The following is a 26,683-nucleotide window of genomic DNA, read 5'->3' on the forward strand; positions in this document are numbered from 1 at the left end:
ACTGGTTCTTGCTCATATTTAGATTTCTTTGGCTTCCACCCACCTCATCATAGCTCTGTAGACTCCATCAACATAGTTAAGATTTGTCTAATGGCTCCCAGACTCTGAGCCTGTAGGTCAATACTGACTGATGGCATTGGCCTGGGTCCTTCCTCAAATGAAAACGTCAGACTATTGTCTCAAGGTGTCAAGGAGCAGCACTCGCTGGCGTAGCCTGGAGGGTGCCATCCTCGGGCTTCTCCTCACACACTTCGGTAGGACCTTCCAAGCCTCTGCTCATCACATCTGCTATGGTCTGAATGTATCTCCCAAAACATATGGTTTGGAAACGGAACCCCAGTGCGAGTCTTGGAAGTGCTGAGGTCATGAGAGTGGATTACTGCTGTTATAAAAGACCTAGATGTGGGGGAGCATGTTTACTTCTCTTACTCTTCCACTTCTGCCCCATGAGCACAGTGTCCCTCCCCTCCAGATGACCCAAAGTTCCAGGCACCACCCTGGAATCAGACAGTAGCACTCTCCCGATGCCCGGACCTTGATCTTGGACTTCCCAGCCTATAAAACTATGAGAAATAAATCTCAAAACTATTTTAAGTTACCCCATCCTTGAAATTTTGTTATAGCAGCACAAACAGACTAAGGCATATTGTTCTCAACTACTCATGTTTACCTGCCTCCTATTCAAATCCTACCCATCCTCGAGGTCGCTCTGAGGAAGCAACTCTCTCAAGCAGATGTTGTAGCCCAAGTGCCCCCTAAAACATTACCCACTAGAGGCAAGTTCCAGGAAACTTTGTGACTTTTAGAAAATCCAGAGCTCACCCCATGCGAGACCTAGGAGTGCAGGTGGACACTGATCTCAGCATCCCAAATTAAAGAGTCTTATGTCTGTTGACTTTGGGCTGCTGCCATGAGTTTCCCCAGACCCATCTTTGGCTCCTTAGGTAGGAGTCAGACCTACCAGAGAGTCTTGTCTGTGCATGGTTTCCTGTTATTGCTCTTTTCATCTAATAACTGGGGAATGAGGGAGAAGGGTCTGCAGAATTATCTTGATCTCCAAGGAGACTGTCCAGTGTGGTTATGATATATAATCTGAACTTTTCTCTTCTGTAGTTACATCAAAGAGAAATGGTATGGTTATTCAAGGCCCACACTTAGGAGTTCAGCTGACTTGTGTCCACTCTGTTCAGCACCCACACTGCCCAGGAATCCTCTCCTGACACCAGTTCCTACAGATGTCTCCTTTTTATAAACTGCTAGATCAGGAGTCAGCAAACTACAGTTCACAGGCCAAACCTGGCCCACCAGTTGTTCTTTTTTCAATAAAGTTTTATTGAAATACAGCCATACTTACTCACTTATGAAGTATCTGTGGTTGCTCTTCTGGTACATGGCTGAGCTGAGTAGCCACAACAAAATACTTTCTATCTGGCTCTTCTTAGAAAGAATTCTCCAACTCCTGCCATAGCAAATCTTCCATCATGATCTAACACGCATCACTCTCTGCCTTTTGTGTCATTATCTCACATCTCCAATAAACACTTGATAACTCTGAAGAGCAGAGACTGTGTATCCTGGGTGTCCTATTGTTTATCTCCCCCTAGCATTTACCACAATGCTTTAGTAATAGCAAATCCTTAATTATTAAATTATTGTGTCAGGATGTTTTTTGCTTCAGGTAATAAGAACTCTCTGACTCAAATTATCCTGGCATTTATTGTTTCACAGAACAGTAAGCCCAGAGGTAGGGCAGGGTCAGTACTGGTAGGTTCAGCCTCTCCACCCAGGTTCTGCTCACGTCTCTCTCGTTGGCAGTGTACTGGCTCCTGCCTGATACTCACAGTCCCAAGATGATTGCCAACAGCGCCTGGAACAACCTGCTTCTTGTGTGCATCCAGCAAGATGGGAGGAGAAGAGCAGGTGAGACTGACTTTTCTTTTCTAGAAGCCCAGAGCAACCTCCCCTTGACTTTAATTGACCCAAGTTAGCTTATGCCAGTCTGGCACTGAGCCAACTCCTGGCAAGGGAGATGGAGTCAACAGGACGGACCTAGGCTGGTTAGTCGCCTGGGTGTAATGCGTGTGGGGGTGTCGACCACAGTTCCGACAACTGCAACTTACAAAAACCGTCTTGTCACATCTTCAGCTTCCAGCGTACTGTGTTTTGAAACATTTCAAACCAAAGCCAAATTGGAAATTAAACACTAAGAATGCTGGTGTATATCATGTGTCACCTGGTCTTCATGATATAATTGAAACTGTTGAGAATATTCCCTTAACGCTGTGATCCCAAATGTACACAGGTTCTGTCCTTCAAATTACACTAAAGTGACCCAAAATATATTCTCCCTATATAACACATTTGTATTCCAAACCAAAAGTATCAAATCCAATAAATTCCAGAGCTTTTAATTTACTAAACCAAGAAGATTTCCCTCAAGACTTGCATTTCTAGAACATCAAAACAGGACCCACCCTGCTCCCCACTAGCAGACAGCTAACTGGAATTCCAAAAGGCCCTGGCAATCATTTATGGTCATAGGAAAATATTTGATACCTCTATGAATGACATGCCTGCTTTAACACTCTCCTAACTAGCTCTGGTTCTCCCAGAGGTTGCTGGGATGTTATTTCATTCCAAGAAAGGAAGGAGAAAAAGAAAGAAGGTAGGGAGGAAGGAAGGGAAGAAAAGAAAATGAATAATTCTTTCCAGAAAAGAAAATTAATAATTCTTTCCAGAAAAGAGCAAAAAGAACGCTCCATGGAATAATTACACGAAGACACACAAGGGATTGGCTTTAACTAAACTACTGCAATTTCCAATCCATGCCAAGAAGGCTGTGGTTGTCTGTGAAAGGTTACCCATGCAAAGGTCGGTGAGGTCTAGGCCAGGCATTCTGCACAGGGAACAGCAAGAACCCATGAATAGCAGGCCTGAGGTAGGTGTGGGGCAGCCCTAGATAGAATGTGTCACACAAGGTGCTGAAAATTCACCAGAGGCAGCCAGCTCCGAGGGCCAGGGAGCCACCCAGCTCAGGCCAGTACTGAGTCCTGCTGAGAACAGGCAGCGGGAGGCAGGGCTGGCCTGCTATATATAGCAACAACACGTCAGGGCTGGCCCCGTGAATTATAGGCTGAGGACCCGACTGTGGTCTTGTAGGGAAGGGGCCCAAGCCCGCCTCTGAGAATCACTCCCACCCTCCCAGAGAGGCCGTATGTCTGCCACCCCCACCAAAGCCCTGCTCCAGAGAGAGAAGAGTGCTATTAAGTTGTGTCACTTTGATATAAGAGCCTCTATCTAGAAACCCTGGTTGAATCACAGCATGCCTGGCTTGAACAATACTGAGGTGGGTGGCCCCGGCCCTGGGTAGGTCAGTCTAGGTCTAGACTCCTGAGCAGCAATGGCATTGCAGCTGACGTGATTAATGGGTGTGATTTATTTGTGCAAGCTCACGTCCCCAACAGAGTGCTTTAGGGGGCTGGCTACCTGCAAATGGCCACGTGGGACACTTACGGAGCTGCTTCAAGGCAAGAGCAAAGGGACACCTTTTTCTAGAGAAGACCACTGAATGCCACCCAGGCCAGGATCTGCTCTTTGCAGACCAGCTTCCATCTCACAGAATCTGACCTGCTACAGAGAAAGGAGAGATGGGGGTCCCCGGGTCCCTTTAGGATCTCAGTGCACAGTGCTCGCCAGGATGCCCCCATCACTGACACCGAGGTTACTACTTGGGATGTCCCATCATGGCACATCACCCGGCACTCCCGAGGTCACGGCTCTGTCACTCCCAACACCAGCCTTGTGCTCACCTTCGCTGTGACCAGCCACCACCCTCACCATCCTCTCTGTCAACCTCCCTTGGCTATTGTCAACATCATTGCCACCACCATCAAAGCCTCCATCAGCAGCTCCATTGCTGCCCTTACCACCTCCACAGTCCCTCCACAGGGTCCTCAGTCATCTTGCCCTTTCCAGTGTGACTGAGCTGAGAATGGACCATTCCAGAGAAACCGCAGGTGCCCTGGGCTTGCTGCTAGCCTGGGTCATTAACCCAGCCTAGACTCCTAGTGTCACTGATAAGCAGAAGGAATAGTGAACCAGGAGTTCTTTCTCCTTAGAAGATCACTAAACTTATACCAGATTACGCACCTGCATTGCCAATGGCCTATCGCCAGTGTCACCCCCATAACTGCGATCCTCATCTTCACTACCACCATCATCAACTTACATCACCCTGACCACTAGCATCAGCAGGAAAGGTAAACCGTGAAGTTGCACAGAGCGCTCTGCGAGGTTCGACATAGAAAACTTCAGAACCCTAGTTTCTAGAACAGTGGTCTCCAAAGAGTATTCTCCAGAAACTGCCCCCAGGAGGTATGTCATGTTTAGGAGGGCACCTCATGTATCCACGAGGGTCCTCTGATTGCCTTAGAGGTGCAAGCATTATTTCTGCTGCCCTCAACACCTGCATTTCCCCTTCCCAGGCCTGAGGACAGTCCAAGGCTCATGGGCAAATAACTTAGGAACCTTTCACGGATGACTGAGCCCTCAACAGTCTTCCCCAAGTGCAGTGCCCCTGCCTCAGAGGAGGGAGATTTCACAGTCCAAACCCCAAGAACATGAAGGCTGCGCGAAGCATGAGAACCCACCAGCAGGTCCACAGGGGCTGATACCACCCCCCCCCCATTTCCTTCTGCCACAGCAGCAGCCCCCAGTACCAGTCCGAGGATTGGGCTGATCTAGGATGGTGTTTTCTTTTCTTTTGTTGTTGTTGTTGTTGTTATTGGTATCAGGGATTGAACCCGGGGCACTCAAACACTGAGCCACATCCCCAGCCCTTTTTTTTTGTATGTTATTTAGAGACAGGGTCTCACTGAGTTGCCTAGGGCCTCGCTAAGTTGCTGAGGCTGATTTTAAATTCATGATCCTCCTGCCTCAGCCTCCCAAGCTACTGGGATTACGCCACTGCCCCCGGCTGGGATGGTGTTTTCTTAATTCAAGGTAGAAGGAGAAAAATGGGGCCCCAAGGAGGTTGTTTTACTTTTGTTTTTGTTTTTTTCATAAAGCCAAATGTTTCAGTCTCAAAGGGAATTCTGAGACTGTCATTTGTACTTTGGGAATTAAAACATCCCTAAATAAAACTGACTCTAGATGGAGTGTATTTCCTAGGGCAGTCATAACAATGTGCCACAAGTTGGTGACTTAAAGCAACAGTAATGTATTGCCTCAAGTTCTGGAAAACAAGTCCCAGCCCCAGTATTGACAGGGCGGCGTTCCCTCTGCGTCCTCCCTTGCTGCTTCCTAGCTCCTGGGGGAGCTGGCAATCCCGCACCCCTTGGCTCAGAGCTGGTCGCTCCTCTATCCTGCCCATCTTCCCTCGGCCTTCTCTCCTGTGCCTGGGTCCTCATCTTTCCTCTGGGTCCAAGTGTCCCCTTTTCCTATGAGCTCACCAGTCATATTGGATCCAGGGCCCACTCTGCTCCAGCACGACCTCATGTTGACCAGTTACATCTGAATGACCCTAGTTCCAAATAAGGTCACATCCACAGGCACCAGGCATTATGCCTTCAACATAGACTTTTTTGAGGGGCCAGGCAGCAGATTTTTTTCCTAATTTCCTTACTGGACAAATGAAAAAGTTAGTAGCCCTTAAGCCAAATCAAGATGCTCATTTGATTTCGTTTTGGTTGTGTTATAGGTGAGTAAAATCCCACCACCTGGAAGCCATCAGAGAGAACATTTCCCCACTGCCCCAGCTCCTCACCACAGCCTGGGCTGGTCCCCAGCCACACCAGAGGGCTCTTTGTCAGGTGAAGGTGGACTCTGGCCTCACTCTGTCCTCCCAAGGATCCAGAGCTGTCTCATCCTCCCACAGCAGGAAAAGATGGTTGGAACCTGAGAGTGGGAAGCCTCTCGTCACATCGCCACAGGGCACACCCTGATGCATCCCAACCCCAGAAGGGTTCAGACTTGGGCCAGACCAACCCCACCAATCCTCCTGCAGTGGCCCCAGCAGGCAGGGCCCATCTCCCAGCCTGGCTTGGGCCTCCAGGCTCCAGCTGAGGCTTGGTGGTGGGGTGAGGGTAAGTGCGCTTCTTGTCCACTGTCTTCTGGAATGACAGCTGCCTGGCACATAGTAGATGCTCAAGAAAAAGCGTGTGCGAAGGAATAGAGTGAAACTGGGTTCACATTCCCCATTCACATTTCATTTATTTGGTTCCCGTTGCCTCCCTTAAGCCTCTCTGCTCACTTTCCCCTGGCTGTGGCCGTTCCAACTTCCACTCTGCTCATATTCCATCTGCTGCCTGGACTGCCTTTCCTCTGCCTGGTGCAGGCACAGCCCAAGCACAACGTCGAAGGCAGCATCTCCTCTGTGACGGCGCCGGGCGTTTCCGGTCTCCACGTTGTCCCATGCGGCCGTGATTCTGCTTGGCGGTACACACTTCTCTCAGCTGCACAGGAAATGCACTGGTGAACAACTCTAGAAACCAATGTTACCCACCACTATCTTCTTACTCCTCCTGAGGCCCTGTGGCCCTTCCTCACAGGGAATGCATGAGGTTCGACTTCAGACAGCCCCGGGTTCAAATCCAGCCTCTGCTACTTCCTAGCTACGAGGCCTCTGGTGGTGTCATGCCCCGTAGGACCTCATCTACCAAATAAGGATAGGAAGGCTGCCTCTTACACTGTGGACACAAAGATGCACCCCAGATGCCCCCTGTGCTTTGGATCTTGTGTCCCCTAAATGCCCTGTGCTTTGGAGGCCTCTCCAGCTCCCCTCCAGCTTGGTAGGTGGCACGAGCTTTAAGAGAGGGCCTAATGGGAGGTCTTTTATGCCCTCCAAGGGAATCGTGGAACCCCATCCTCTTCCTCTTACTCATTCAATTCCTGGCCCTGAGATGGGTGGTTTTGCTCTGCCGTGCCCCCCGCCATGGTGCCATGCCACAGTAGACCCAAAGCCGTGGGTCCAACTGATCACGGACCAAATCTTCTAAAACCCTGAGGCAAAATAAACCTTTTTTCTTTACAAGTTGAGCATCTCAGGTATTTGTTACAGTGACAGAAGGTTGAAAACAGCCCTCGAGGATGCACTGCTGCCCGATGGGCGGGTGCAGTCAGCAGATGCCTCCAGCTCATGGTCTCCTTTGCGATCTGGCTCAGCTGTAGAGAGCTGCCCCTCCCCCAAGGCCACGCCCTTCCCAGGCCATGACATCATTCGATGTTGAAGCCAGAGGAGGACAGAGGCCCGGTCATTTTGACAACACTTGGTCGCTCTGATGGGCAGTCCTCGCTCTTCACTCTCGTGGGGTTGACCCCAATTGTAGGGGCTTGTGTTCAGCGTCCTCTGTGCACATCCCATTTCCTCCCCACGTCCTCCCACGCGTTAACCCCTGTAAACACCTTGTGCCCCAAACTCCATCTCAGCCCTTGAGATGCAGAATGGGAGAACCTGCTGCAGAATGGGAGAACCACATCTATGATCCGCAGCCTGAGACCCCCGGTAGGTGCTCACTGTCACCCCTGCCCTCCCCGCCTTGGTGGGGAACAAACAGAAGACTCTGGAGCAGGCTGAGCTGAATCTCTCCAAGGGGCCAGGAGAGACTCAAGAATTCCTGCATTCCTGGAGAGGCAGCAGGGGCCCAGAGACACCAGGACCCTGTGATTAAAGAGACAGAAGTGGATTCAGATGGTCAGGAAATACTGAAACAGGCCTGCGAGGAGTAGCCAGGGATGAGTGGAAATCTATACGCAGAGTTAATTTTTTCCAGCTCCTGCAGCCAAGGCTACCCTGCAGATTCTGCTGTCTGCCCAGGAGCGCAGGGCTGCGCAGCTTCGAGGCGTTTTTTCTATAACAAGAGCCCCCTGGCTATTATTCTTTACAGTGTGAAGTGGAAAATTACCTGGATGAGGTTTCATGTGAAGCAGCAAGTTGTCGAGACAGCTGGAGGAACTTCTGAGCTGAAAACAAGAAAGAGAGCAAGTTCTTGGAACACAGTGAGAAAAAAGCAAAAAGGAAAGAGAAGGGGAAAAAACATAAATAAATAAAGGCCTGACTGGATGTGAGAAGCTGAGATTCCATCTCTCCACCTGAACAACTTGAAGAGCGGTTCCTTTCAAGAATGTCACGGAGTACCAGAGACCCAGGGAGAAAGCCCAGCAGTCTTCAGAGTCAGGCAGCTCCAGTCCAGCCTCAGCTCTGCTGTGCAACACTTAAGCGAGTTACTCAACCTATCTGAGCCTCCGAGGGCTGAACTTGTTGTCCTTTTTAGGTCACTCTCACCGTGAAGGGTCATGATCTCTGGGCAAAAGGGTGATGGTGCTTTGAAGCAAAAGCAAGTCAAGCTCTCTGTCCGACTAGGGGTCACCAGAACTTTGGGCCTTCCAGCTGAGTCTTGGAGGGCAGATTTGGGGACTGAAAAAGAGGGAGGAAACTGGGGACATAAAATGTGTGGATGAAACTGCAAAGGCAGAAATGGGCTTGGGATGCTTGGGGGACAAAGAGGAACCTAGGGTAACTACAAAGATGTCGCCTCTGCTCTCTGATCCTGAGGAGTCAAGTGTGAGTCATAGACAGTCCGGAAGAGGGAAGAAAAGTGAACAGTGGCGCACACAGAGACCCAGGGAGGACATGCAGGCAGGCGCATGACCGAGTTCCCCAGGACGGCCGGGGGCAGGGAAGGAATGGGCGCCGGAGGGCTGCAGAGGCTTGGAGACCTGCCCGGCTCCTCCGGGATGTGGGGGCAGGTCAGACGAGGTGTTGGTGTCCCCACCCCGTGTTGCCACTCCTTCTCTGTGAGGACCCAGCACCTCTGGAGGAGCGCAGCCCTGAGCCACCTGCACTGCCTGGCCCTTGCTGTCACTTTCAGGACCAAATGCATTCCACATGGCAGCCGACGCTGCCGCCCCGGCAGAGACGGAGAGGCTGTGACGGGACCTTTGCTCCCTCTGAGCGCCCCAGAACAATGCACCTCTGTGAGCCCCACTTCCTGGCACAGAGAAGCCTCTGACGAAGGCCGAGCCCCCACTCCATCACCACCACCCAAGCCCCTGAGGCCCCTAGCGACACCCATCTCCCCTTCCCCACACTCCCAGAACCAAGGAGACCCAGCAAGGAGGCCCCAAAAGGAAAAGAGCCTGGAAATGGTAAGGTTGAGGTCCATTGGAGGCAGGCAAAATGTGAATGCCCCAAAGGGCTGGCTGGGCAGGAGCCAGCTCCACGAGGGGCAGGTCCCCAAGGAGCAGCTGGAGTCCATGGGGGATGAGGGGACAGTACATACAGGGGCTTCCTGAGGGAAGGTGCTTGGCACACGGTGCAGGCCTGTGGGGTGCTTAGCTGACACTGTGTGCATCTACCCACCCGCTTCTGTGCTCTGGGCTGAGTATTCAGGTGTGCCATCTTGGTCTCTGACCTGGCAGACCCCAGTGCTAGCCTGTGCCATAAATGCTTTAATTTGGGCAGAACAAAGACCAGTGAGCAAGATAGGGCACAGGCTGTGTTCCTATGGGGCTGGGACACCTCTGTGGTGGACACGGTGTCTGACGTGAGGTGGCAGCAGTCTTTGGCTGTTGTGGCCCCCCCAGTCCTGGCCTCAGCTTCAAAGAGCTGTCTCACTCAAGGTCTCACCCTTTCCCAGGCAGGCCACATCCAATGACTGAGCAATGCTGGGACACTGGGAAGAGCCACCTCAGGCAAAAGCTGCTCCGTAATTCTGGACTTGGTGGTGCATGCCTGAAATCCCAGCTATTCTGGAGGCTGAGGCAGGAGGATTGCAAGTTCAAGGCCAGCCTCAGAAATGTAGTGAAGCCCTAAGCAACATGTCAAGACCATGTCTCAAAATAAAAAAATGAAAAAGGCTGGGCATGTGCCTCCATGGTAGAGCTTGGGTTCAGGACCCAGTACCCCTTCCACCACCACATACACACGCAAAACCAAAATCAGGTCCACTGGGAGCCGTGCCAACTCCACAGCTCCTGGGCAGTCACCAAGGCTGTGCTGAGCCAAGGCTACAACTTGGCTTCTCCCTCCGCTCATGCCTGCGCCTTCCCCCACCGCCGCAGCCCAGCCCTCCTTACTAAGCATCCTGAACACAAACTCCACCTCAGAGGCTGCTTCTCAGGGAACCCAACCTTAAGAGGCACAGCACAAAACAGAAGGCAAAGTCGCACCTGCTCCAGAAGCACCTGCGTGCCTGTGCTGAGTGCGAGGCAGTCCCCACAGTCACAGAACGGTGGCAGTGTGCAGGTGCCTCCTCTGGGGAGCTCCGAGAGATGAACTTGCCCATGGGGGTGTGGGACGGCTTCCATGATGTTCCAAGTTGGCTTTGAAGGACCACCGAGAGTCCAGGGCTGAGAGAGGTGTAGGGCGGAGCCCTGAGGATTTACCAGGTCACAGAGGAACCAGGAAAGAGACTGGTTCAGGAAAGACTGGTTCAGGGAGACATTCCCATAAAGGCAGACAGAGACCAGACCTCGACGGCCGGGTCTGGATTTTTATTTGTTTAAGCTTTTACTTGTTTTGGACAAAAGGAAGGCTTCGAGGGGTTTTAAGCAAGGGAATATCATCACCTGGTTTGTTTTCTAGGAAAATAGGGTGGCAGAGACAAAAAGCTGAGAACTCTGGGGGTCAGTGGAAGGGCAAAGGTGGGCTAAGTCTGTGCTGGCACTCAGAACCTGCTCCCTGGTGCCCGTGTGCTTGTCAACCTCAATGGGGTTACGTCCCCAGGAGCTCATCATAAATTAAAAATATAAGTGGGCCAGGTATGGTGACAAATGTCTGTTATCCCAGCAACTTGGAAGATGGAGGCAGGAGGATCACAAGTTCAAAGCTGCCTGGGCAACTTAGGGAGACCCTGTTTAAAAATTAAAAATAAAAATAAATAAATAGCTCAGTGGTAAAGGGTCCCTGGGTTCAATCCCTAGGATCAGAAAATAAATGCAAAATACATTTAATATACCTGACCTACTGAATATCAGAGCCACCACAGGGGCTCCCTGTTTCCCTTATGGTCGGGGGCTGACTGGGAACTTGGGCTCACTGCCGCTGAGAGTATGTTATTGCATCTTTCTTGCTTAAAAAATAATCAAAACTCCAAATATGAACTACAGTTTCTACTGAATTCATATGGCTTTCACACCATTGTTAAAGCTGAAAATCATAAATCAAACCATCGTAAGTGGGGGACAATCCGTACTGAGTCTTTTAAGCTGAAAGAACTTGAGAAGAACAACAGCAGGCAGGCCTTCTGACCTCCCCGTCCCCAGCCCGCCCCTGCAGAGCAGGTCATAAAAGAATTCCCTGCCTTGCTGTAAGGTGCCCATAACACCCTCCGTCGAGAGGGTCTTTCCTATACCTGAGGGGAAGAACAGACACACAGAAAGAGAAGCGGCTGAACAGACAGACTTTGCCAAGCTCCCCGCAACCCCGTATTCCCCTTAGATCAGACCCTTTCATCCATAAAAATACACAGATTTCCCTGTGTCTCTGGGTCTTCACTTCCGAAGGCCCCTGTGCCCCGTAAAGCTTACATTAAATAAACTTGCATGGCTTCTCTTGTTAATCTGCCTTTTGTTACAGAGAGTGCAGCCAGGAACTTTATGATGAGTGAAGAAAAGATATTATTTTTCTCCTGTACAACAGCATTAGGGAGGAAGCCACTTTACAGTATTTCAGATTGGCAGTACTGATTGGCAGATCTGAGAAACAGGAGCCAGGGTAGGAGCCCCAGGTTTATCCCTTTTAAGGGTTCTGCAAACTTCGACATTTATAAGCGTCTGATCCTACATTCTTTCCCTCTTCAGTAAACACCTACCTCTCAGCACAAACTTAATAATATGTGCAAAAATGCCTGTCACTCAAGAGATGCTAACACGTCTCATTTGTAATTTCTTACACAATGAGATTTTGTCATCGCAGGCTGGCAATGAAGAAAACAGTAGCCCCTGTAAAGTAAAAATGAGTTGGACTGAGTAACCAGGCTCCTGGCCCAAACCTACCTATCACACTCCACCGGGTCCCTCTGCCGAGGACAGAGGTTAGAGCGTGGAGGGCTCCAGAGAGTTTGGTGGGAGAACAATCACACTCCAAGAGTCACCTTCCTGGCCTGGCCTCAGGACCAGAAGGACGTAAAGACGGGAAGAGGTGTGGACCCAGGTTTTCAGACAGAGAAAGGTGAACCTATCCAGGGCAGAGAAGGGCTGAGAGGAGCCTGTCAGGGAACAGGGAGGGGACAGCTCCCCTGCCACTACTTATCACTGTTGTCTGGGAGTCGAGGACTATGAGGGCCCCAGAATAGGAAAGAACAAGGGAGAAAATTAGAGGTAAAATGTGAAGTTAATAAAAATACTTTATTCAATCAAACTCCAAAAGCAGCTGCGAGCCCGTCATGGCAGCCCAAACCGGCCTTCTGATTTTCCGCTTTGGTTAATTAGCTAATGGCTTGCAGGCTCCGGGCTGCTTTATGACTTGCACGTTTTTCTACTTCTTCTTCCCCAACCCCACCTTCCCCCTCCATTCTGGTCCTCATTCTCTGGAACCACCTCCCCTCAAAACCTGCTCAGGCCCAACTCCTCTTTGTCAGAAGGATACTAAGTCAAGGGGAACTTTCTGGGCCCCCATCTGCTCTGGATGAGCGGGTGCCTTCAGGGAGCACGAAGAAGTAGGGATGTGGAGTGTCCCTGGGAAGCTGTCCAGCAAGGTGAGACAGATATTATTTTCTTTTTTTCTTTAAAATGGTGCTGAGGATCAAACCCAGTGCCTCACACATGCCTGGTAAGCTCTCCACCACTGAGCCACAACCCCAGCCCATATTATTTGCATTTATGTATCAGGTGCAGAGGATGAATATTCCCCATAGCCAGCAAGGTGACAGAGGCTCTAACAGAGCCAGTGCAGTGCATTTGTAAGGAACAAGGGGTCACCTGCAACTCTGACAGGAGCAGATATCCATGGCTTCCTGGGAGAGCTGCTGACCATGCTGGGTGCATTGGAGCCCATTGGAGGAAGAGAGGAAGCCATCCCGGGAAGACAGCAGCTCTCACAAAGGAGGAGGATGGCATGTTGGGTGCCAGGGAAGCCTGGGACCATGGAAGCCAGTGAGCCCGGAGTCCTCTAGGTCAGGATTACTGTCCTCTCCTGCCTGTCAGTGGCACCCCAGGCCATCTGCACTACCCATCCCTGCGTGACACAGGGGCTCCTAATTCACAATGGAAATGTTGGGGCGTGAGGAGCACCTGGGTTTGGCACAGTTAAGCCATATCTAGCTCTTGCCATCATCCTCGAAGGCCCCGATGTGGTCTTAGTCTGCTAACGAGAGCACTGAGAGAAACTTTGGGTAGATCCAGGAATGTAGCTCAGAGGCAGAGCGCTTGCCTAGCACAAGCAATGCCTGGGTTCATCCCCAGCACCACAAACAAAACAACAAAGCTTACCTCTGGGTGTGTATACCAGAAGGAAAAAAGGGGGAGGACTACGCGAGATGCTGAATGGATATGCTAATTTGCTTCACCATCTATTATGGTTTGGATATAAGGTGTCCCCCAAAAGTTCCTGTGTTAATACAGGAATGTTCAGAGGTGAAATGATTGGATTGTGAGAGCTGCAACCCCTAGTCTGAATGGACTCACTGGGTGGGCCCCTGCCTGTGTACCATGGAAAGGTTCATCTTCCCTGTGACCCCTCTCTGGCTCCGTCCCGCTTCCTGGCTGCTGTGAGGGGAGTAGCTTCCTCGGCCACACCCTTCTGTCATGATGGTCTGGTCACCTTGGGCCCAGAGCAATGGACTCCGTTGACAAGGAACAGAACCTCTGAAGCCATAAGCCAAAAGAAACTTTTCTTCCTCTAAATAGTTCTCCTCAGGTATTCCGGTCACAGTGATGAAAGCTGACTAACATACCGTCTGCGTGGATCCCATAACATCGGGTTATATACCTTGACTGTACACAGTAGAACTGGTTTTTAAATAATTAAAGAAAAGGCCTTGCTTTAAAAAATGGAAGTGTTATTTCCAGACCCCAGCATATAAAATAGAGAAGGGGAGACCACTTGCAGAGGGGTGAAGGTGGGGCTCCTCACCCACTGAGCAGGCCCAGAGCAGCACGAGAATTGTCTGAAACCTTTGGTGGCACAGCTCAGAGAGAAGCACCAGGTTGATCCCACAGGCCTTAAGCAGAGGCAGCAGAATACAAGCCCGGGGCTGGCGGCTCCCAGCACCCGCCATTCCTGTTTCCACCACTCAACCTCCAAACCCCACCACCAAAAAGTCAGTCATGACGCTTTGTTTCTGTGGGGACTACAGAGCAGCTGTGAATGCAAATGAGGGGTCTGGGTTTAGCTCTTTGGTAGAGCACTCACCTCACCAGTGTGAGGGCCTCCATCGCAGCACAGAAAGAAAAAAAGTGAGTTAAGAAATAACAGACATTTCACAGAAGAAAATCTACAAGCAATCAACAGATATATGAAAAAGTGTTCAACATCTCTAGTAATCAGAGAAATGCAAATCAAAACTACCCTAAGATTTCATCTCACCCCAATTAGAATGGCAATCATCAAGAACACAAGCAACAATAGGTGTTGGCGAGGATGTGGGGAAAAAGGTACACTCATACATTGCTGATGGGGATGCAAATCAGTGCAGCCACTCTGAAAAGCAGTGTGGAGATTCCTCAGAAAACTTGGAATGGAACCACCATTTGACCCAGCTATCCCACTCCTCGGCCTATACCCAAAGGACTTAAAATCAGCATACTACAGAGATACAGCCACATCAATGTTCATAGCTGCTCAATTCACAATAGCCAGATTGTGGAACCAACCTAGATGTCCTTCATTGATGAATGGATAAAGAAACTGTGGCTTATATATACAATGGAATATTACTCAGCCATGAAGAATGATAAAATTATGGCATTCGCAGGCAAATGGATGAAATTGGAGAATATCATGCTAAGTGAGATAAGCCAATCTTAGAAAACCAAAGGATGAATGATCTCACTGATAAGTGGATGAGGACATATAATGGGGGGTGGGAGGGGTTAGCTTTAGGGTTAGGGTTAGGTTTAGGGTTAGGGATAAGGAGGGTGGTAAGACTGGAGGAAGGAAGGACTGTATAGAGGGAAGAGAGGGGTGGGAGGGGTGGGGGGAGGGAAAAAAATAACAATGAATCAAACAACATTACCCTATGTAAATTTATGATTTTTAATAAAAAAAAAGAAATGATGGGACATGACAGATAAATCTCTGCAATGTGATGTTTGAGTCTTTAAAGATTTTCTTTTCTCTCTCTTTCTTTGTTTCTTTCTTTCTCTTTCTTTCCTTCTTTCTTTCTTTCAATAGCGAAATTCACTCACTCACCCGTCTGTCCAAGAAACGCCTCATCAAAGCTGATGTAAATTCAGTGAGTCCCACTTTCTCAACCCCCATGTCCAGCTTTTTGCCTAATCCAGACAAATCTTCAGAAATGGCTCTCATCCTGTCCATCCTCACCCCCTGGCTGCCTCCCCAATTTGCCCCTCACCTTCCCAGGTCCCCACCACCACCTCCTGAACCACACCCAAGCTGGATGGTGGTCCCGGAGGCACACAGTGTCTTTTAAGCACCAATGGTAACTCAATGCACTTCCTTCCTGTCCTGGTCTATTTGGGTTGCTCTAACAAGGTACCTTAGACTGGGTAGTAATAAATAATATTACTTCCGGTTCTGGAAGGCTGGGAAATCCAAAATCCAGCCACCAGTGACTTGGAGTCTGGTAAAAGGCTCATCTATGCTTCCAAGATGGGGCCTCTTGCTGCATCCTGACATGGAGGAAGGGCAAATGCTGTGTGCTCACAGGACAGAAGTGAAAGGGCAGAAGGGACCAGGGTGTTCCTTCAACCTCTTCCATGAAGGCACTACTTCCACACGTGAGGGTGGACAGCCCGTGTCTTCATCTCTGCCCCAGCGTACACCTCTTAATACTCCCACATTGGTTACTAGTGCCGACACATGAATGTCGGAGGGACCCAAACATTCAAGCCACAGCACCTCCTCCTTCCCACTCTGGGCTGCACTCAGCCCTCCTAGGACAGGACTGCATGCTGAGGAGGGACCTGAAGAATTCCATTAGGTGAGGGTAAGTTCAAAAGGCGTGGGTCCTAAGAACCCCTTACACCCACTGATAGCCATCTCACTCAACCCATCTTGGAACTATGGTCATCCCGAGGTATCCATGCAGGGTTTGTTCCAGGACTCTGACGGTACCAAAATCTGGAGGATGCTCAAGTCTCTTACGTAAGTGGTATAATATTTCACATAACCTAGGCATGTCTTCCTGTATACTTTAAATCATTTCTAGATTATTTATAACCCCTAATATAAAGTAAATGCTATCTGAATAGTTACGTTGTTCACAGAAAAGACAAGGAAAAAGCTTACACATGTTCATTTTTTCTTCCTGAATATTTTCTATCCATAGTTGGTTGACTCTGTGGGTGAACCCGCAGGTCCAGAGGGCCGACCGTATTACTGTTTTCAGCCTAAGCCTCTTGTCAAGGCGGTAGGTTCTCGACATCTCCTCTCACATCTGGGTTTTAATTGTCCAAAACTTCCTGCAGCTTAAGCAATGCAGGGTTTGGAGAGGACTCTGAGACCCTTACTCCAGTGAACAAGTTCACCATTCACCTGGCCATTGTCTTCGTGAATGCTTCTGTGTCTGTCAAATGGAGACCAGAGTTGCTGCCTCTTCAGATTATTGCAGGGCTAAATGAGATTGTGCATTCCAAGCACCAAGCACTATGCCTGGTTCCAAATAAGTTAAAAAAAATTTTTTTTGAGAAAATAGCACCCTGGATGGATGCCCTGAAGACAAAGAAGGAAAGAAAATGTTTCTTGAGCTCCTATCCTGGCAAGGCATCATGCCAGATTCCACATGTGCTATGTCACTCGATCTGTTCAGCAGTACCTAGAACTATATTCCATAGTTTTATCTCAATTTTTACCATTTTATAATTTCAGAAACTGAGGAACGGTGAGGACAACCTGCCCAGGATTTCCAAAAGAGTCAAATGATCAAAGTCAACTTGGACTACCTTTCACAAATAGGGACCCTGGATGGTTCAGAAAATACAACAGTGTTTAAGAACCAAACCACATGTGGGAAAAGCAAGGAGCAGCCAAGCCTCAGAGCCACCAGAAGCAGGGACTCAGATGCCACCAGGCCTCTGTCTACACCTCTGGTCCTTGCTCTCACTTCCTGCAGGCGTCTGTTCCACACAGACTGCATCCCTCAGTTTCACTTTCAAAATTCCCAGGAAAAGGCTCTGATTGGTTCAGCTTGGGTCAACTAACCACCCATTAACCAATCAACTGCAGCCAGTGGCCTGTGGGATGTGGTCATGTGAGAGCATGTAACTTCCCACAGGAACCACATGTACCGAGGAGGGGCACGAGCAATCTGCAGAAAAAGAGTGTGTGGCTCCAAAAAGATAGGGGTATGGGGCTGGCCACAAAATAGCAACATACTCCAGTTTCATCACCAGGAAATAGAAGACTCTGGACTTATACCTAGGTCTGTGGTGCTCCAAAGCCCACATGTACTCTCAGTCACATGCTGCCTGTCTGAGACTCAGGTGTCTACTTTTGCTGTTGGAAATCATGTCTCTTCAGAAAGTTAGAACAAATTTCCTGCCTAGGTAATAATACCCATGAATACAGTATTTGTGGCATCCAAAAGCAGATGGAAGGCAGCTCTAAGCCAGGAGCCATGTTCCCCTTCTTCTGTTTCCTGGTCATTGTTATCACCACCTCCATCATCACCTTCTTCATCATCTATTTTAATATAACCTAACCTTGAAAGTAGGGTTTTCTGACTACTAGAGACTTTCTAGAGGTATTAGATTTAGACCATCATTTTTTTAAATATGGAAATCATAGATTGTTGCAGTGAAAAGAATCTCAAAATTAATAAACGCCACCATCCTTTTCATTTTACAGGTGAGGAAACGATGACCAGGAAGAGAGTGTCATTGTTGGACACTGGACTACCTCCCAGGTCCCCTCATTCCTGGCCCGTGTCCAGCACCTTCTCCATTCTGCCTTTGCAGGAATGCACAGTACAATGCAGAATTGTATTATGTCATACCAAGCATAATTTGGGTACAGAATCTTATTTTCAATGATCCAATAAGAATTTCTGGTTTTAGTAGGTAGGAATAAATTCCCTCTATTCTTACCTTCCTCACAGAATAAATCCTTTACCTCCTCACTCTGTCTAAAATCCTGCTGGCCTCGGAGGACATCACTTCCTTTGACCTCTGACAAGTAAGAGCCACTCATCCTCATGTCCAGGGGACTTGGGCTTGAAAGTGCTGACAATTCTGCATGGATCCTTCATTTCAGCATGTCTTGCCTGCAGAAGTGCTGACTACCGTCATTCTGGACTTTTCTTTCAAGATGTCTATAGAGTAATCAAGCTCCTCCTCAAGGAGTAAAGGACAGATAAGTCTACCGACCAGGGTAAAAAAGATAATGTCTCCCTCTAGAGCAAAGGAAAGACTAGTTTACCTCCCATTATAAAAGATGTAGAGACCCATGTCTCAGGATTCCTCTCTTGAAACATAACCTGCTTCATAAGCAGCCATCATTTCATCCTGGTTGTACTTCATTATTGAAACTAGGGCTCAAAAAAATCAATACGGCTGGGTGCAGTGGTGCACACCTGTAATCCCAGGAACTCAGGCAGCTGAAACAGAAGGATCACAAGGTCAAAGTCGCCTCAGCAACTTAGTGAGGCCCTAAGCAACTTAGCGAGACCCTATCTCAAAATAAAAAATATAAAAGGGCTGGGGATGTGACTTAGTGCTTAAAAGTCCCTGGGTCCAATCCCTGTACCCAAAAAAAAAAAAAATCGATACAAATGCAAATACTCTGGTTCCTGCTCTTGCTGCGAGTAAGATTGTCCTTTGATCTGGCCTAAGAGTCTCCAGTCTTCTCCCAACATTTATGGAGCTGTGGAAGGCACGGTTGATCGCTTGTAAGTGAGGTCAAATCCCAGACTCTTCACAGTTCTTGACAGACAGACACCATCCATCCTTCTGAATCCCCAATGCCATTTCCAGATCACTTCTTGGATTCTCACTACATTTTGATCTCACATGGCAAAATCAATCTTCAGCTCTCTTTATCTTGGTCATCTGCTAACCTTCCCCTCTTCTAGTGATACCTTAGGTCCCCGAGTCCCCACCCCAAGAACTGTTGCAATTTTGAACAACTCCCCAGGCCAACTCCACAACCCCTTGGCCCCTCTGTTCCTTCATCATTTCAACTCCTCTGGTTGACTCCTCCACTGCCGCTTAGCCACAAACTCCCTGTCATGGTTTGGATATGAGGTGTTCCCCAAAAGCTCATGTGTGAGACAATGCAAACAGGTTCAGAGGAGAATGATTGAGTTATGAGAGCCCTAACCCAGTCACTGAATTAATCCCCTGGTGGAATTAGCTGAGTGGTAACTGGAGGCAGGTTGGGTGTAGCTGGAGGAGGTGTGCCTTTAGGGTATATATTTTGTATCTGGCAAATGGAGTCTCTCTACTTTCTGATCATCATGTAAGCTGCTTCCCTCCACCACCCTCTTCTGCCATGATGTTCAGCCTTACCTTGAGACCTGAGGGATGGAGCTGGCCTTCTGTGGACTGAGACCTCTGAAACTGTGAGCCCCTCAAATAAACTTTTCCTTCCCTACAGTCATTCTGGTGGGGCTTTTAGTCACAGCAGTGAAAAGCTGACTAAATACTCCCCATTGCCACACTCCAGACAGTATCAGCACCAGTAACTACTCTATCTTGGAAACCTCAAAAAACAAACTCATTCTCTACTTTGATATTCTATTTTTCAATTCTAAGAATTCTAGTTGATTTTCAAATCTTTTGTGTCATCTTTTAAGTTTCCTGTTCCCTGCAGATATTTCTAAGTTGGTCTTTATTTCTCAAAACATAAAAAGCAGTTTTTTCATAGTCTGTGTTTCATAATACAGTATCTGAAATCAAGGAGTCTGTTACATCTGTGGGTCCCTAACAGTATCTTATTTCCATGTGTATTTAGTTATCTTTGACTGTGTGCTGGATATTATACTTGGAAAATCATTATAAAGGGTATGTGTCTGGAAGTTTAGAACCCACCTCAATCCAAAATCAAGGTCAGAGTTTCTGTGGACCACCCAGATGGTACAAATCTGAACTTCAAAACCATGTAAGAATTGGTTTAATTCAGTTCACCCCTGGCCTTAAGGAAACAGTCTTAGGAAGCCCAGTTTATGATGGTGACAGCCTTCTGCTAGACTCTATGGTTTGAGCTGGTCTTTGACTTTGATTTTGGTAGGCAAAACAAAAGTTCAGATTTGCTAGGATGTCAGACTCCCTCAGGGTAAAAGCAGACTTTATGCTAATTTGCTTGCCTAGATTCTTCTTTTCCCTTAATATTGGCCTAGTAATTCCTTGCAGTTTTGTCAGCTCTGGTTACTTTTGAGAAGATATTTCTATATTCTATGCAGCATTCTTGGTTGTTTTTAGTGGGCAGGTTAGTCCACGCAACCTAGCTCACTTGACAGGAACAAAAGCTCTAATGGTCCATTCTCTATCACAGATCACCTGTCCTTCCACTCTCTTCCCCCATTAACCTTAGAGCATCTGTGTTTAACCTTACCAAGACCTCCAGACCCAGGGCTACTTCATGTTCCTCTGTCTCCACTCCCTTCTTTATACCCGGCCACTTCAGCCTTGCTTTGCCAAAACCCTTAACTCATTTGTGTGCGCCATTTTCTTTCCCTTATATCTATCTGAAAAAACTAATCCTCCATGAGCCAGTCTTCTTGGCCCCTGTGTTCATACTACTTAGTGCTTATGAAAAACCCACTTACCCACTCATTTTGGTGTTACTCTTCTTTCTTAGTCCCTGATGACTACTGAGCATCCATCACTACCCAGCAGACACCTCAGTGACCCACTCAGTCCATGCCAGTTCCTCTCAGGACTTTCCTTCATTCCCTCTTGTGAATCCCTTTGCTACTGCACCAGCCCTGCACTCCAGATCATACCCGCTCCTCCCACTTCGCCCAAAGCAGCCATGTCTTCCCATCTCCCCGCTCTGGTTCCTCGTCCTGAGGTGCATTCACATCCACATTCACCCTTGTCTCTTTCGCACCTGCTGCACAGGCAGGTTCTCCTTCCTTCTAAGGCTCATGCCTCCACCTGACTCCATCCTCCTCTACCTTTGTAGGACCCTCACGCCAGTCGTTGACCTCCATTCTACCTCTTTCTGGTGGTTTTTCCCATCATCTGTAAACACACTCAAGTCCTCCTATTTTAAAAATGACCTCTTTCTTTCAACTGTACAAGTCCTTCCAAGGCAGTATTCCTGATCCATCTCCCCCAATATAGTCCAGTCACTCTTCCCAGTCCCCATTGCACCCCCAGATTATAGGTCTGTTCTCTTGTACTGTATTCCTCCCCCAAAGACAATGAACTCCTTGAGGGCTGGAACTTTGTTTTAATCACTCCTGAATCCCCAACACCTAGCATAAAATCTGTGGAATCAATGAAAGAATAAGACCTGGGGTCATTGTTAGGCCCAGCAGTTCCATTAATCTCCGTGTACTGGTTACCAGGGAGCTGTCTGCTTTGATGGGAGGCCAATTGGCAATGTGCTAACTGTACAGTATTACTGATGCTGTGCAAGTCTGTTCGGTCTATGGAAATTCTGGCTTTATTTAGTTAGTATCTAATTTGCGGGTTAATAAGTCTTTGTCTGAAGGTTTTGGTGCTAGCTAGGATCACCTTTCTCAGACTCCCCCGGGGCTGGGGTGGGGGATGAGTGTGTTTGAGGCCCTAACTCTTTGGATAGCTTACAGGATCTCAGTCTGGACATATTACTCATTAGGGTTTATTTACCTTTTGTGGTGGCCTAGAAGAAACCAAACTTAATGAAGTGGTTACCAAAAGCCTTTAACATCATATTTTCCACAGAGTTCATAAAAATATTGACAGTGGACTCAGCTGCCACATCCCACCTTTCAAAGACATGAACAAAAATTATATTAAGTATATTGATTTGATTATTTTATAAAGTCTTCATAGCAAGAAGTACAGAGTGGGTGCTCTCATTCACAGCAGCTGCAGGCTGGGCCTCCATGGGAGAGGAATGAGTGGGTTGGTCTCAGGGCCTTGGGCATGCCACTGTCCCTCTCTGGGTCTCAGTTTATAATAAGAAGCGTGGCTGAAAAGAGCTCTGGGGTTATGTCTGTTTCAGAATAGAATAAGGCTCTTTTTTAAAAAATTCACTCCCAGGACCACACGTGCCTTTGCTATAAAGAGAGGGGCAACAAGAATTTTGTTTTAATCTCTAGGATACCCCACAATCAGCAGAGATGGCCAGAAAGTTGAGAAAATGGTGACAGTTCCCAGGACAATTCACATGTTCTTGCAGGCACCCTGGTCCCAGCCTTCTTGGTCCCTAGCTGGGCTTCCCTGGAGCTCAGATCAATGGAACCTTCTGGCTCCACTCCCACCCTCCCAGCAGCCTCCTTGGCAGCCAGATCAGAGATAACCTGAAATATCAGCTCTGGGTAACCCTTAGTGACATCTGAACAGTGGGGTTTTCAAAAATCACCTGGACTAAAAACATCCTGTTACCTGAACTCCACCCGAGACCGGTGGCTTCTGACTCTCTCAGGCTGGGGCTCAGGTAGGTATGTTTGAAAAGCTCTGGAGGTGACTCTGATTCATGGTGGGGGGTCTGCAACTCTCTTGAGCCTCCCAGCAGACTTTCCCCAAGATGGAGCCACATGGAGTTTGGAGCCGGGCTGTGGAGTGGGTCAGCTGTGAGTCCTGCTCCACACTCACCCCGAGTGCTGCTGGCTGTGCCCTCCTCTCTGCGTCACCAGGGGTGGATGCTTGGCATGCTGGCTGGAATGTGGCGCGTGCTCAAGAGCTGCTAGCTCTCACCACGTCTTCCTCTTTCCAGGCCTCGGTGTCACTGACATCATCTCCTCCTTCTTCTCCTGCTCCACCTTCTCCTCCTCCTTTCTTTTCATCATGAACATCACCATGACCATCATTCATCACCAACCTGATCGTCACCACTGACATCATCTCCTTTGTCTCCTCCTCCTCCTCCTCCTCCTCCTCCTCTTTCTTTTCCTCCTCCTCCTCCTCCTCCTCCTGCCCCGCCAGCATCATTGTCATCAAAAGCAGGTGAGCCTGACTCAGCCCATCTTAGGGTGTGATGGAGCACCCGATCCTTGCTAACCAAGTCTCAGTTTCCTCATCTGAAAAAGAACAGCTGAATAGCCAGGTGCAGTTGGCACACACCCAGCGTCTTGTAGGCCGAGGCAGGAGGATCGCAAGTTCCTTTATTCACTGATCATCATGTTTCAGGCATCATTCTAAGTTCTTTATATGAGGAAAGTAAGTTATTACTACCCCTATTTTACAGAGAAGGAAAACAAAGCAAGAAAGATTAAGTAACTTGCCCCAAGTCACTTGGCCAGAAATTGATAAAAAGGAGAAGGCAGATAACCATATACCTCACAGGGCACTTGTGAAGATAAACTGAGACAGAGTTATAAGAACCTACTACCAAGCATGGCACACAGCAATACGAGTTCTAAGGGCTCCCAAGCCAGAGCTAAAGGTCCACACTGGGAGGGACTTACGGGCCCCTCCCACAGGTGCACCTTACCTGTCAGTGCAGCCTAAAATCCCAGGACAAACTGGGCATCCAGCAGGAATTGGAGGGAGGAAGAACATGCTGGGCCCTTTCCCCACCTCCAACCACGGTCCTTACCTGAACCAGACCCCCTCTACATATCCACACACTCACAAACCCATAAATACCTGTCTGCAGCCACACAGGACTTGCTTGGGGACAAAGAGTCAAAGGAAACGGGGATCCGTGTATGCCACCCAAGAATCAAGCTCTACTCCTGCAGTATGGGTCCTGCTCTTGAGTCCTCCAAGTGCCCCGTGGGCAGGACATCATTTGTTCACGGCCACCCCACTTTCCTTTGTCGGGTTGGTATGGGCATGCCACCTGACCCTGGTCTGGTCCATAACATGTGAAGGGAACTCTCAGAATGTTCCTGGAAAAAATTTCTCCTCCCCAATAAAAGGTGAGGGTAGCATGAGAAGAGTGCCCGCCCCTCCCCTCCCCGGTCTCCCACTCTAGTGCCATAGACAGCCTCGCGGAGCCCTGAGGGGAAGGCCCAGGGAGTCACAGACACACGGCTGTGCACCCTGGTGTCACTGAGTGCCTGTCAAACCCAGCATGCTTACCTCAAGACCTGTCCTCACAATGCAGCAGCAGGACGTAGACCTAGGGCCAGAGCAGCCTGGAACTAAGGTGCTAGCTCCACCACCTGCTTGAACCTGGTCAAGGTGCTTCACTTCCGAGGCTCAGTTTCTGCACCTGAGGCATGAAGACCTTAACAGCACCCCCATCATACAGATGATGTTAGGACTAAGCGTATGACTATATATAAAGTGTATGAATATATAGAATATATATATATATATATATACACACACACACACACAAGATAGATATATAAAACAGGCTGGCAGATAGTAGGAACTATGTAAGAGTCAAAGAGAACATGAGATCATTAACTATCTTTATTTAAAACAGCAACAATTAAGACCTCTGTTCTTACAGGTAATTCATTCTAATTGATTCATGTCCCTAATGACTATGACCTTGCACTTCATTTCATAGAGTTCAGTTGGGCTGAAACAGAATACTCTTCCTTGGAAATAGAGTTATTTTAGTTAACCAATCAGTGACTATTTATTGAAGGGTCTGCAGAGTCAGGAGCCTAATCTGGTCCTCAGAAACCAGTCAAGGAAGGAGCCATTCATGCAAGAGGAGCGACCCCAGATCGGTGGCCCCAGGAAAGCTGCTCTCGGCAAGCAGAACTCACTGATCAGCCAGCTCCGACCAAGAGCCCACGGAGCTCTGCTCTGGCATGCAATGGTGGGCACACTGGCAAGACCCTGCCCTCCACCTCGTAGGGGAAACAGGCTAAACAAATCTAGACTTGTATATAAACAACACATTGTTTATTGTTCAGGAGGACCCAAACAGAATGCCGTGGTGGATACTTAAAGAAGATAGTTGAAAAAGTCATGGAGGTCACATTTAAACAGAGACCTGGAAAATGAGCACTCAGACAATGACTGAGTGGACAGGATGTTCCAAGCAAAGGGAACAATGTGAGGACTTTGAAGCAGGAAAAGGAGCCACTTACTCAAGGAACCCACAGAAAGCCAGTATGCTTGGAGCCCAGGGAGAAAGGGTGAGCGCTAGGACCGCAGGCAGAGCTGGGTGACTAGGTGGGGGGTCTTTCTTCTAGCCCGAGGGAGGGCCGTGGGAATCTCCTGATGGATTTGTCAGGGAGGTGAGAGCTAGTCCTTAGGGAGAAAGGAGGCAACAGTGTCACCAAAGAAAAGAAAAGACTGAAAAACCAAATGGGCTGTCTCTTGAGTGCTGATCAAGGGGAATTATCCACAAGTCGCTAAGACCCTCCCAGAGCTTGGGAACTGCAGTGAGTGGGCTATATCAAAGCTCTCCCTCTTTTCCGGAAAATCCTGGGAAAGTTTAAGCTTTAATAATAAGAAAGGATGCTGAGGAATTTTAGGAGATTTTAAACGGCTCGCAGGATTAAAACCACTCTCAAATCTAATGCCCATACGCCTCCTGATAAATGTCAGCTGGATCCCTATTGAAGCCATACCCGTAGGAAGTTGGTGGGGCTGGTTTAGCTTGGGGTGACCATGCACGGCCTTCCTGAGCTTGGCAAGTGACAAGCCCAGAGCATGCTACGGGAAGGCGAATGCCTCTCCCCTTCAGACCAGGACTCAAAATCCTCTACCCCATTTCCTATGAAAAGTTCAGAGAGAGTTTGAAGATACTGTGCCAGGATTTCTGGAAGCTGAGTAAAAACGACCTTGAAAATAAACCACATGCGGCTGCTAATTAATCTTAGTTCCTGGCTCTTTCCAATCAGACCCCAAACTATAATCCATCTTCATTATGATTCTTTTAAAGCAAAAATACTGCATTTCCGCAAGTCTCATTAAGGAAAGAACATTTAAGGCCTTGGGTCATAACTCTTTCTGTGCCTGTCACATGAGTGTGCATGTGCATGCACATGTGCACGCACACACACACACACACACACACAAATGCACACTGGCTAACATGCTTAAACACTCTACAGGAAACTTTAGATTACATAGAGGGAAATGAGAGGGAGGAGGGGGCAGGGATATGAAAAATGGTAAATGAGACAGACATCGTTACCCTGTGTACATGTATGATTACACAAATGGTATGAATCTACATCATGTGCAACCATAGAAATGAATAGATGTACCCCATTTGTGTATAATGAGTCAAAATGCAGTCTGTAAAAATAAATAATAATAATAATAATAAAAACTCTGTAGGACTTGCTTATTGGCAGCCATGGGCTCCAATGGATGGACAAGATGGCCAAGAGGGGACACAATCAGTGTCACTGTCAAGCAGTGACACTTTCCACTCTCCATCTTGCACACATACAGCTGCCACACTGCTGTATACCCACCTGGTGGGCATCCTAGAAGTTATGGATGGGGGGTCTGGTCACTCTCCCAGGGGATGGAAGCAAGATTGACCTAAGCT

At 48.4% G+C, this 26,683-nt stretch overlaps 1 long non-coding RNA gene across 1 annotated transcript in view; it reads right to left on the bottom strand.

Annotated features, from left to right (window-relative positions):
• Positions 1–6,199: 6,199 nt before the first annotated feature.
• Positions 6,200–26,683, bottom strand: part of LOC306665511 — a 47,057-nt gene continuing 26,573 nt past the window's right edge. The window contains exons 2-4 of the long non-coding RNA XR_013765055.1: positions 10,168–10,850; positions 7,902–7,959; positions 6,200–6,452 (exon numbers count right to left, since the gene is read on the bottom strand). This is a non-coding gene — a long non-coding RNA (uncharacterized lncRNA). The remainder of the gene's footprint in view (positions 6,453–7,901; positions 7,960–10,167; positions 10,851–26,683) is intronic.

Source organism: Sciurus vulgaris, assembly GCF_902686455.1.
Source record: "Sciurus vulgaris genome assembly, chromosome: 7".
Classification (NCBI taxonomy): Eukaryota; Metazoa; Chordata; class Mammalia; order Rodentia; family Sciuridae; genus Sciurus; species Sciurus vulgaris.